At 35.4% G+C, this 13,623-nt stretch overlaps 1 long non-coding RNA gene across 2 annotated transcripts in view; it reads left to right on the top strand.

Annotated features, from left to right (window-relative positions):
- Nucleotides 1-13,623, top strand: part of LOC126848693 (uncharacterized) — a 201,388-nt gene that overhangs the window by 949 nt on the left and 186,816 nt on the right. For both annotated transcript variants that reach the window (XR_007687297.1, XR_007687298.1), the window contains exon 2: nucleotides 738-912. This is a non-coding gene — a long non-coding RNA (uncharacterized LOC126848693). The remainder of the gene's footprint in view (nucleotides 1-737; nucleotides 913-13,623) is intronic.

The raw sequence follows: 13,623 nt of genomic DNA, 5'->3' as shown, positions 1-13,623 counted from the left end.
GAACGTAGCGAGAAGTTATATGGAACATAAATGATATCATTCGGTAATGATATATCCATTCGGAATCTTCTTTTGCTCACTTTTTAAAGCAATACTTAATTTTTACATATATCTTTTGAAATTTGAAAATTTTTCTGTTATACTTATATTTTATATATATATATATATATATATATATATATATATATATATATATATATATGCAATACTTATACTCACAAAAGGTTACATACTAATTAAAGCAGAAATCTTTCTTTTCAATTAGATTTTTTAATTTATTATAAAAAGACCCACATAAATAGTAAAGTATTTAATAATGCGAGTATGTTTAATTACTTAAAGAGAGTATATTTAATTATTATTACAAATATTATCATTATATATAGATATATATTATCTTTTTTAAAGCAAGTTATTTACAAATTAAAAATATGCAGTACAATTTTGAGAATCTCGCAAATACTAAAAAACATTTTATGGATTGAACTGGAAATTTTATTTTCCCTTCTATTTTCCCGAATCAAAGTTTTTTTTTTGTTATTGATATTTATATGTTTAAAACATATAAAGTTTATTTATTTGATTATATGTTATATAATATTATAGCACATATATATAACATGTTTTATTATATTTTCCTCTGTGTTCTTTTATATAATATATGTGCATCTCTTTGATATTATTTTTTTTTTTCATGCATTATGCAAGTATTAATAGAATGGGAAATCTGATTCTAGGAGAAAACGCTTAGGCGTCGAGCATGAGCATCGTCCCTGGTTTTCCCTCTCTAATACTTGCCTGGTGTTCTTAATTAGGGGGATCTGCGTTAGAAGGACGGGAGCTTTTCGAGACGCCCGTTATTGCCTCGTTAAAGGGAATTGGACGGAATGCAAACTTCTACGCCTTTCATATGTAAGTCACGTTATGCCACATAGTACAAGTAGTATGGATAGAAGTTGGCCCCAATTAAAAATGGCCTCGATCCGTCAATTTAATCAAAGTTGTGTACATCTTCTCTTATAAAGTGACAATGTACATTATATTGTATATCATCGTAATGGCTAACTTTATCTATAGCATATCGATAATAAATATTTATTATTGTTCTCAATAATAATGAATTGGCGCAGAGACGGTGTTTAATTTTAAATTTTGGGAAGTTATATAACAGAGACGTTACATATACGTATCTTTTTACAAAACTTTATGTCATGTTATATGTCATGTTATATTAAATTAATTTCTCAGATGTTAAAAGTGTCTTTAACCTTTTAGTATTTAATTAGAAATGATAATATATAGAAAAGATTACAGAAATCTGTTTTTTATAATAATTTTTTGAACTGTTTTTCTATTAAAAGACTTATTATATTTGATATAAAATTATAACGGTATTTTAAGTTTGAGTCAATTATACTTGATATAATAATTTATTATAAAGTAAAGCGAAAACTTTTTTCATTTTGATATGAGAATATATTGAAAAAAAAAATAAAATTTAATTAAAACAGTTAAAATGCGCGAATAGTTTTTGATTCAGTACTCATTAGAATTTCATTTTTATTAGTTCCTTCACCATGGCACTACATATAAAATATGTATACAAGTATAATATAAGTTTGAAGAACAGTCTGAAAATACTGAATTATTCTTATTTTCTATATCCGTACCATTTTCTTGCCAGTCAAAATGGAATAATATCATTTATATCATTTCTCTATTACATCATGATATTTCAAATATTATGAGTTTGAAAGATCAATCGGGTCTCGAAACATTAAGCTTTCCGATATGCCATGGATCAATAATTAATTAGTAAATATAATATCATTTACATAACGTTCAATAAATATAATGCAAAACAATGCGCCAAATTGCGCTATTCTAGCTTACGAAGTATACATGAGTGTATATGTAGTTTCTCTCACACAAAGAAAAATACCGGGAAAATATCTCAAATTGTCGTCCCAATCTATGGCTTTCTGTCGCGATGATTCTCTCACGTTCGGAAAGAGAAACTCATGTGTAAATAAAATATTTCGTATACATATATAATTCACTGAATCGACCGCCGCGCGTACGCGATATTTTGTCTTGATTACAAACATGCAATATGCATCTTTCGACTCGTGGCGATTCTCTTGCGAAGGGTCACCCCTCCTTGTAAAACGCCGTTAACTCTGAGCCGCGGGGGGTTTCGAACTTTCCCCGTTTCGCTCTAGTGATGGGGAGTCAATAAATTAGGGCGCGCTAATCCTATCCGGGACGTTTTTAACTTAAGCTAAGTTGTTGCGGTTGCCTATGTTGATTCCTTCGAGGGTGTAAAAAGAGGAAGTCCGCAGATTAGCCGTATTTGGAGAATCGGTTTAATGAAACTAAGGAGGGAGCAGGGGATTAAATGAAATATAAAACTAGCACGATAAGGAATAAACGTAAGCAAGAATGACGTAATATATGTTGAAGAGGAATTGATAAGGAAATTATATATAAACGTGTTTATGTGAACGATTAAGTAATTAAATGATTTAATCGTGCTGTGGGCCACAGCTAAATATAATGTATTTTAATTATTATCTTTTTTTAAATACACATCTCTTTTAAATTTAAATTGCATTAATCTTTATAGATTTTCTCTATAATGCCTTCTCATTATCGTGTCGACGACAAATCTTTTCTGAATTTATGCGATCGACTTTCGAACTAGGTCAATCGCGAAGAATGTTGCATGCGCCTTTCTGTCATTGCTATCAAGGTGCTTAACAGAATCAGATTATGCTGATACGGGTCGCCTAAGGAGAATACCGCGAATTCAGAGCAAGCTAATCGATTGTTTTCCATCACGGGATTCTCCTTCACGGAACCACTCAAATCCTTATGCAATTGCGCTATAATATCTTTTATACAAAGTAGATTACTAAATTGGATTTTTCTTTTATATGTTTTTGCATACATTAAACGAGAACTTGTCAATTTTTATCTCATTTTTGAAATTTGATTGTAAGATTGCACATATTTAGCAATAATTTATTATTTTTAGATTTAGAAATATTAAAAAAAAGAAAAATTATGTGTTATAAGTAGGAATATCAAATAAAATTGACACAAGCACGACTTAATATATCATCTCTAGATTTCCACATGTATACTCTTTCCAAATAGCTCAAATATATCAAAGATGACAGTTGCATTTTGCGCTTGGTTGGTACAAAGATGTATCGGCATAGATTCAACCATAGAGAGATGCAAACCAATCAGTCTAATAGAATCTCCCCAGTTGCCTATCGAATGATTCATAGTACGTCGCTTGGGAAGCGAATTTATTAATAATAATACCGACTAGACTAGACCAAGCTCGGCACCAAACTGATTCGTCATTATGACGTATATTCTGTCTCATAGATATTTAATGTTTAAAACTTGTCTCTTCTTTTAACATCTGTTCATATATAAATAGACAAGAAAGTTAATATTTTGAGAAAATTTATCGACGCAATATTTCTAAAAAATTTGACACTTGATTTTCGTATTTTTAAATTAACAGGATCAAATTCAAGACGACATTATCAAGATTATATTTTTCTCAATTGGAAATACTTGTCTTAAAATAGATCAGGAGATACATCTATACGTTAAAGTAATTAAAAATTTTTATAATAATTTTAAAATTATATCAGTGCAATAAAATATGATAGCAACATTGAATTTTATTGATCCTGCTAAGATTAAGCGAGAACGTGTGTTTTTATTTAAACAAGAAGAGATAACTTGTTTTTCTTTCTATTTTGTTAATATAAATGAGAGTTTCTGCGCTTTTTAATATTACATCGGACGCAAATATAAGGCCGCGAAGGGCGCACGCGCATTATATTCCCCGCAACCTTTACCATAAAAAAATAAAGCCATCCCACATTTCATATGTAAAAAGAAGAGTCGCATAATATCATCTCTCTCTCTCTCTCTCTCTCTCTTTCTCTTCCTTTCTCTTTGGCAGACTTTTATTCGTTACGCTTAAATCGTTCTACACACGTTTCTTTCTCGCGTTCGATATCGTTTGGCGGCACGATGAAATAAATTCGCTATCATCTTCCGTTTCTTTTTCTTGCTTTCCCTCCATCTCCCCTTCTACCTCGTGTTATTACGCGCGAAAGGGATCGATCCGGAATTCGCTCGTCGACGAAGGAACTCGATGTTCACGTCCGGGCACGACTTACGTCAGGTTTGGCATAACCGCGCGAGATACGCAGAAACATATCGCGAATTAAAGCGGCTTCGTGTATCCCGTATCTCTCTCTCCCTGGGAAAGGAGGGAACCTTAGCGAGCGCATTGGAAGTGCAACTTCTTGCGCAAGAGAGAGAGACTCTGTTCCGCAGTGATTCATCATTGTTACGGGGAATATTGGGATATATATCGGCGACGCGGTCCCCCGCGGGCTGAAAGCACACACAAATGGAGAGAGTAGACAGGGGTCTATACTCTCCATCTACTTAAATGCCCCTACATCCTAGGCAATGGAGGGTAGGTAGATACTTGTCCCCCGCGAGTTCCCCCTGCAGTTTTCTGATTAAACTACGTCGTTGCGGAGAGAAGGGTCGCACTTTTACGCCACGCTTCGCAATCGCTTTTATGATTCGTTCTCGCGCGCGCAAGCCTTTCGCGAGGCAATTTGTCGCGATGACGGTTTACGTCACGACGTATTATTACTAGTATCGAAAAGAGTAGTTATGTAATTGATGTGCGTTGCCATAATAAATACTTGGGGCGACTGCGTTGCTTTTCTTTCCAATGCAATTTACTTTTTATAAAAAAATATGTTCTTTTAACGATATTACACTCTGCGAAAAATGTTTAAGAATCTTTAAGAATTTTTGCAATTTGATAATTCTCGAGAGAAAGACAAATAATTCGAAAATAATAACTCCGTCTAAGATTCATTGAATATAAAATATATATTTTATAATCGATCTTAATAATTTCTATTTATAATAAATTATTGCATGCGGCACCCGTTGCTTCGCCAGCAATAGTTTACTTATTGCCAGATATCTCCGAGTCAGTCCGTTCAGAATACTTAAAAAAAAAATTATTTTTTGTCAACGAGCCCGTTGAAAATTTCCACGTCCAGCTTGGATCGATCGCGTACAAGTGCATCTCGCGAGTCAACCGGCAATCTATCCGGATTGCACGCTTCTCTCGGCTCCTTCCTTCAATTATCAAATTTCATCTATATCTGGTGCATAAAAATATGCGGTAGAACATACGCGCGTAGAAAGAGCGCCATGTGTGAAGCGCCATGTGGCGCGGTGGGTCAACGATGTCACCGACCGAGAGGAACATCTTCTCCCTTCGTATCCCGAGGCGAGAAACACACATCGTGTGGAAAAGAGGTGCTATACGCCGAGAGACGAGCACCTGCCTCGCCTCGAGGTGAAAGCTCTCTGCGTACTCTTCCCGTGCTCGCACAAAAGGGATTATCCGTTTCTTCGTACATCGGCGGTTGGCCACACGGTGTTAACGCGGCTCGATGTTAAAGCGAGCGTCTTCTTCCGCGACTCCGTTGCATTTCGATCGCGCGAGAAAGAAGCGATTCTTTCGCCCGAGGCACTTTAGAAATAAAAAAAAAAAAAAAGAGAGAAAGATAGAACCCTGACAAAAGTGTTATGCACACAACGAACGGCTGTGCGCGTTACCAAACCGGACGGGTTCCCGAGGCAATTTCGTGTTCGGCGCGGAAAGTATCTTTTTCGATCAAAGAAAGAGCCTATTCTGTATCATTTTTGCGTTACATCGGCTATCTGTTAACCAAGTACGTCGTGCCGCGTTACATCGGCAACGTCATAAAGATATCACGTTACAAGCCGAGTCATAATTTTCTCGTGAACTTAAAAAAGTTTTTCCACGAAAGATAGCGCGAGATAGCGCGAACCGCGCTGTAGATATGGAACAACAAAGGTTGCGCCCGATTTTATAGACGTTATCTACATCTCGGAAAAGGGAGAGAGACATATATAATACTGCGTCAAATTTACTCAGTATTAAATAGATGACTTAAATAGATGAGAGGATTTACGGATTACGAATAGTGCATTATATAAGCTCGTTAGAGCATGTCGATAAAGTTCTTCAAACGCTATAATTCACCGATCGTTAGTATTCACAAGAAAATTTTCCATTTTCGAAATCATATCAATTATATTATCGAAACGGGAATATTGTTATAAAACACAGCGTTGCGATTTGAGATACTCTCGTGATCTAAAATGAAGAAAGAACATTGAAAATGAATCGTCGAGAGGAACAATAAGAGAGTACTCTTTGCTCGTACTCAGAAAGAGATTATCCGATCTCGATGGTTCACCAAAGTGTAACGCGACGATCAAAGTTCTTTATGCGTTGCCTCGAGCTAAGCCCTCTCCCTAGCTAAGGCCTCTTTCGCCTATGGAATCATGAGGATATTGCTGCCTGTACACGATGCATACGAATTAACTAACCAAAACTGATCTTGTTATTATTAGTTATCGCATTAATATCCGGCGACGATGACGATGTGCATGTGTACGCGGATGTTATGCATCGTGCACGCTCTAACAAGTCTATTACGTTGACTCAGACATGCGCGATATCGTATTTTCATAATTCTTGGGATCGATTAGGACGAAATTATAATATAACTATCTCATAATGTCATAATTATTCTCGAATATGTCGTCTTTATGCAAAAAGCCGTTCAATGATATTTTGATATCGTTCTGCGCAAAAAAAAAATGATTATACAATTTTTCGAAAATTTCCTATAAAAAACTTTCCATTTTCATCATTTTCATCTCGGTTGGAGAAAATTACATGAACACGATCAACCGTCCAATAAAGTGCTTGCTGCAGAAAATCAATTACTTTTCCAAACATCTTTTTTTTTTTTAATGAATTGAATGAGAGATGTAATCACGAGTGACTTTGATAGATTTTATCGATTTATCTGTGGCTGGAAAATTAATTGTTGCAAACAATAAATTGTAATAAATCAGTAATTTATCCTCAAATTCTAATCAAGCAAGATACACAATAATAACAAGCTTCAATAATCGAGAAAAAAAAAACAGATGAACTTAAGGAAAATAAAGGCGAAATGTGATTGCAAGAATAATTGCAGTGGCGATTCGCAAAAATTTTATTACTACATAACAAATTATTCGATTTGCGTTCTCGAGTTTAATATCAAATTCGAGGATTTTTGGGTGAGTGTGTACGCGTGAGATATCCAGTAATATTCTTCGCCGGTAGCGATATGGGCGAGATATTATTTGCTACAGCCAATATTTTCGATCTGGTGAACTGAGCCATTAGCAAAACGGTACTGCGTCGATGTAGAGAAGCGTCCTGTACAAACACTCACTGGTAGGAATTTGATCCTTACGGCGGAGGATCTCTTCTCTCCGCATCTTGGGAAGTCGGACTGACGGACGGAGTCGAGCTCGTCGCGACGAGAAACCCCGATATGTGCTTTGTAGATATTCTCTTCGTGGAGGTATAGAGCGATAAACTTCCTGGGACGTGTCGTAAAGCGAGTCCGAGGAAAGGAAGGAGCTTTTTCTCTTCTCGGATCACGCGATTCCGGAACGTCGGATCGTTGATTGCGCCATCGCGACCGTCGGTTGGCCGGAGTTTATTTCACAGAGTCTCGTAAGGTTAGCGGCCGATAAGTCGATCATGCGATCGTAATTAAATTAACTCGGTCCAATTAAATGAATTCGACCGATGCGAAACTGTAATTCGATAGCGATTAACAATTAATGCAATTAATGATTCTGCTGCAAGAATAAAGGATGAAAGAGCAGCTTTTGTTGCATTGATTTTCATGAGATTATTACGTTTAATTGCATGTAATTTCCAGGGAAATAACTTCTTGAGTGAGATTTTCTTTGGTTATTAATTTTCAAAATTATATTTGTAAAATGTATTATAATAAAATTTACGATAATATCAAGTACATTAAAATGTTATTGTTGCCATGAAATATGATTTCAAAGGGAAGAAATATCTCATTAAAGATTAAATATTTGAGATTATTAAGAAATTATATTCAAGATAAATGAAAATTTAAGCACGCTCGATAAGACTATCTGATATTATACTAGATTATATATTTGCGATTACTTCGAAAAGAAATACATTTTTTGTGTCTTCTCTCTCCCTCTCTTCCTCCTAACATATATATCTAATAACGCAATCTATTCGTATATAAAATTTACTTTTTTATCTCTTCTTGTCGAATAATATTAATAGACGAATTAATTTTTTCATTAAACTATCCTTAAAACATACATTTACAAATATATACAAACATTTGTTTGTATTTTATAAAAATATAATATAAGTGGCATATATATTGCGATTGACAATTTATCGAACAAATGTGTCGATATAATTCAATAGAGGGGATAAGCGAAGTGTCAGATCAATGGTTAAACGTTTAGTTAAAAGTCGCCGACACTTCGTCGAAGGATCTACTCTATAAATCGTGACAAAGTATCGCGAGCTGGCAAGTGTCAAGATGTCGTCGTGACGCATGTCTTAGCCGTTGCGAAAAAAATATCGATGACGGCATAAGAGCCCGACGAGAATTTTTCGAGAAGTTACAGCTGCCTTCGCGCCTCCGCGTTCCTTTTATTGACCGGAAACATCGCGCGCAACGCAGTGTGTTCAATGTCAAGGACAGCTGTTCCGCTGTCTGCGCCGGCCGTTTTGGGGGACATGATCCCGATTTTTTTTCTTAAACATGTCTTTAAGCCGAAGCGGATGAAGCACGTTACGGTCGTAATCGTTTCTCAGGAAGTCATAATCTGTCCTGGAGGACTTGGGAAATTTTAGGGGAGACTCAGTTAAACAGCAAAAATCTTCTCAAAAATTCAATATAATTAATTTAAATAAAATAAATTAATTTAAATATAAATGTCATTTTTTTTTGCGCATATAATTGCACATTTTTAAATACTCCACATAGTATTATGATTGAGAATAATATCGAGAATAATAAGCTTTGTTTATTCATTGATTTTATCTATATGTAAAATTATATGTAAAATTTATCATATAAAATGATATACTTTTTATTTTTTTCAAATACATGTTCTAGAAATACGTATATGTTTATTTCATTAAGAATTGTAAGCATTATTATTCATATTTTTCATAAACGCTGTTAACTGCATAAATCCATTAGCTCGTGAAACTTTTTCATTTAGATATTTCAGGCATTTATAATTTATGTTGAATATTTTTGCAATGTTATTTTATTTTTACTCATATTTTACAAAGGTGAAGAACAAATATTAAAGCAGCAGTCATGCAATGTGGAGTTAAATCGTGTTTTAGTTAAATAATTAAATTCGAAAAAAGAATATATAAGAATGAATAGACAGAGAAAGAGAAACATGCGATGTGAGAATATAATTTATATATAACTGATAAGGCAGATTGTTCAAAATAATTACTTTTCAACTGTAATTAATTGCGTGGATTTAATTTATCTATCTATATGTTGCGTGCAGCAGTCTCTCTCCTCTTGACATTCCGACAAAGCTTGTGACATTTGGGAAATTAGCGAACGCTAATAATTAGCATTTCCCTTTGTACAAATGCTTCATAAAGCATCTTTTGTGAAGAGTCTAACTCCATAGAGATTGTACACGATCCACTGTCCTTTGTAGCAAGTATCCCCTTTGATCCGACGCTTGCGAATGGATAATGTTCGTCGGTAAGTCGACAACGAGAAATTATCGTTTATTTCATAAACAAATTTATTTAGTTGCATGGAAATTTATAAAAGAAACACTAAATGCAACGTGTCAAAAGGCACTTTATCGCGATAATGCATCGCTCGCGATAATGTGTCGAATGTAAATATTTTTCTGACCTATTTTTAATCTTTTGACTTCGCGCATGTTTATGCGCGTTTCGTTTAATTTACTGTTTAGTAATATTATTTATCGATTGTGCATACATTAACAAATGTTGTGACACGGAATGTTTCAGTATGAAGCGACGATTTTTGAAAACTTCTAATATTAATTCCTTTTTGTTGCCAATTCCGCCACTCATTTTTCACTGCTCCTTTGTGGTACAATAAACAAGACTCTTGGTTAACAACTTACTCAGAAATATTTCTTTAACAAAATATATCACTATAAATATATCTTATAAAATTATAAGATGCATTTTAAAATATTACCGATTCAAAAAGCCACTAACTGATTTCTTTTAATAAAATTTCATTAATTTGCAGTACTATATATTTATTATAACTGAGACTATCAGTGACTATCATTAGTTCTTAGAAACAATATCGTGAAAAAATAGTGAAGAGAAGAGGGGAGAAAGTCCGGGAAGATATTGGGCGATAGCGAAACAACTATTTAAATGGAGTAAATAATTTATTTTTTAATTATTTTTTATTTGTAAAATTAATTGTTTATTTATTTCTATGATCGATTTTAAATTATTGCATAAAATAATGTATTTATAAAATATTTTAAATTTGATTTACGATGATAATAAAATATTTCTATCAATTAACATTTTTACGTAGATATAAAACATTGAAATAAAAAAAAATTGCAAATATTTTCATTATTTAGCTTTTCGAAAATTTTTTGCTCTAATATTTTATCTCGCGAATTGTCTTGGAACACCCTGTACATCATTTACATGCCATGCTATCAAAATTCATCTATAGTCGACAAGTCTCTTACGATTAAATATCAAAGCGAAACGAATTCACCGATCCATCTATTTTTATTCGTTAGCTTGAAATCGCTTCGATGAAATTGAAAGCTTCAGTGTTTTTTGCGATGGGGATGATATGAGATTTATCCGATTTCCAAACGATGTTCATTCGTCGTATCGTCTGTTACAACCGCAGTGAAATAGTTGCTTTTACGCATTGCTTTTAGTCGGTAGGTGATCTCGTGGATACTGAAAGTATCATATATGAGTTTCCTGAAATTTTTTATATCATAAAGAATTTTACGAATATAACGAGATAAAGAAAATCTTTATTATTTACTGCGATTAAAGAATATTTTTAAAGAATTCTCAGTTTCTTTGCTTACTAAGAAGAATTCGATTGTAATTTCAACTACGCGTACGCTTTTGATATCCCCGTTTATTAGCGATGAATGGTATACATTTTTCCGCTTCGAGAATTAAGCGTACGAAAATTATAGTGGTTTTAAGCTCCGATTAACGGTAACCTATCATTCACCCCTCTAATTAAACCATAATTCTACGATAATACCACGTTTAAGCACGAAAAAGCGTACCGGCCATCGATTTGTTGCGGGGGCTAAGCGTCGCGGATATAGGGTAGGAGGGGCACAATACTACTATTGTGCAAATCCAACCCTCGAAGTTCATGACATCCTGGAAATTAGCGCGCAATAACAATTACCGTCCAAACCGGCCCACCGGGCTGACAAACGGTGGCTCACAAAGCGATATTTCGCGACGCCGCCGGATGGTCCATGGAAATCGTTCCACGTGGACCCGCGGGAGGCAAGAGAGAGAGAGAGAGAGAGAGAGAGAGAGGGGGGGGGAAGGAAGAGAGAAAGTAAAAGAAAGATAGAGACAGACAGAGAAGAGACGGAGAAAGAAGGGACATTGTCCTGGCGAGCCGCACAAGCCAGCGGGTGGGCGCGAGCGTTGTCGGGGCGTACGGTCCACCGCTTTTGTGCTTAGTTAAATGAAAAGTCATCTCGAATCTATTACTTTTGAGTTTTGCCACCGGCCAGTGTAAATATTTGGGGTACCGTGTACGGGGAAGGGAGAAGGGGACGCCGCCAAACAGGCAGATATAAACGGGATGCCTCTTACATTCTCTCTCTCTCTCTCTCTCTCTTTTCCTCTATTGTTGTTCATCTCGATAATTTATGACCCTCGCCCCGTAACTATAGGACACCACATATCCTTTCCGCCTTCGTCTTCTCTTCACGGCTTTTTGTTATATCTTCGCCTTTCAACACGATATTCCTATATTCACCCTGCGTACGACTCCCCTGCCGCGATAATTGCAGCAACGTTCGGGAATCTGAGCTTCTCGCACTTTTCGCGACGATCTCCCCGCGTTACGGTGGAATAGCAGCAACGACGTTGCTGATTGTGTCGATTGTTCGACATCTGATCCGGTCCCCTTCTGTTATTGGTATGTGTACATGTGGCCAGTATTAACTATACATTCCGGTTTACACGGCGGCGGCTGTCGTTAAGTCTGTTAAACGGTCGCGAATAGGGCCCTAATGAGAGATAAATAATATAGAATGCGTGACTTTTTGTAGCACGCGTAACACAGTTTTTCACGGATCGTTCCACGTCGCATCATAGTCGTTTATAGAGGATTTTCAGAGAGTGCTTTTTAAACGATGATGAAAGAGCGATCGATGTATACGATTCGTTGTTTTAGATTCGCATCGTGCCATTATCGCGTGACATTGTGGTCTTTCAGCCATATGTTTTTTGTATAAATGTCAATAAATCTCGTTTTAAATCATTCTCGGATTTCTTTCGAACGCATTTCGCTTCTGACATTCAGCACTTTAATTAATATCATCATTGCAATAATACCGTTAATTTTATTCGTTGCATTGTTCGTAAATATAATTAATCAGAAAAATATTATTGTTAAACAACTTTTATTTTTGCAATTTTGTTATTCTCGTTATTCTTTTCGTTTATATTTAGAATTATCCCACATATGTTATTTAAAGTTAATTTATTATTCGGCACAACATTATGTGGAAATAAGGGTGCATGATATAGATAATATATTTAATATTATCAATTTTATATAATAATTAATTTTAATTTTTGAGTGAAATTTATAGAAAAAGTTTTTATCAATTTTTAACAATTTTTAAAATTGTTTTTCACATTCTAATCTATTATGTCATTATTTCTATAGGGGCTTTAAGATTTGTATTGCACGCTGCAAATGTCGTCTGATTTAAATGTTAAAATATAGCCAGTACGCGATATCCGGACAGCACATATCGTGGCCATATGGTGTTAATAATTATTCCGCTTAAGCAGGTCTCTCTTCCTGCGACCTTTATATATGAGCAGCGGCGTAACGACGACGCGTACATACGACAGGGATTAGTAAAATCTATCTGCATAAACAAGTAAGACACATTGCGCAATAACCCGCGGGACCACCGGCGTCAACGAGGGAAAGTTACGTTTGAAAGTATCGGTCTGCTGTGGGTTCGTCGGACCCACAAAATTCTCGTCGTATGGAAATGCAAGCTTTAAATTAACGATGCCGCGGAGGAGGGAAAGAGAGAGAGAGCGAGAGAGAGAGAGAGAGAGAGAAAGCAGGAACAGCTCATAGACAAACAATAGAAACAATGGACGGCGATCCGTCCGTCCGGTGCCAGGTCGTTCGTAGACCATACCTGAGTACACAATGGAGCTACAAGGTTTTTCAAATAAAAAAGTCCTCGTCATAACGCGCGCGCGTGTGTGTGTCTCGAGATGTTAAAATCGCTTCGCGGTCCGCGGCAAATATTTGATCAGAAAAGTAAATCCTCTCGACGCCGCGACGAGAGCTCTTCAAACAATCATTCCATGTATCG

The sequence above is a fragment of the Cataglyphis hispanica genome, chromosome 4 (assembly GCF_021464435.1).
Source record: "Cataglyphis hispanica isolate Lineage 1 chromosome 4, ULB_Chis1_1.0, whole genome shotgun sequence".
NCBI classification, from domain to species: domain Eukaryota; kingdom Metazoa; phylum Arthropoda; class Insecta; order Hymenoptera; family Formicidae; genus Cataglyphis; species Cataglyphis hispanica.
The sequence above is the reverse complement of the archived record's forward strand: the minus strand, read 5'-3'. Positions and strand labels throughout refer to the sequence as shown.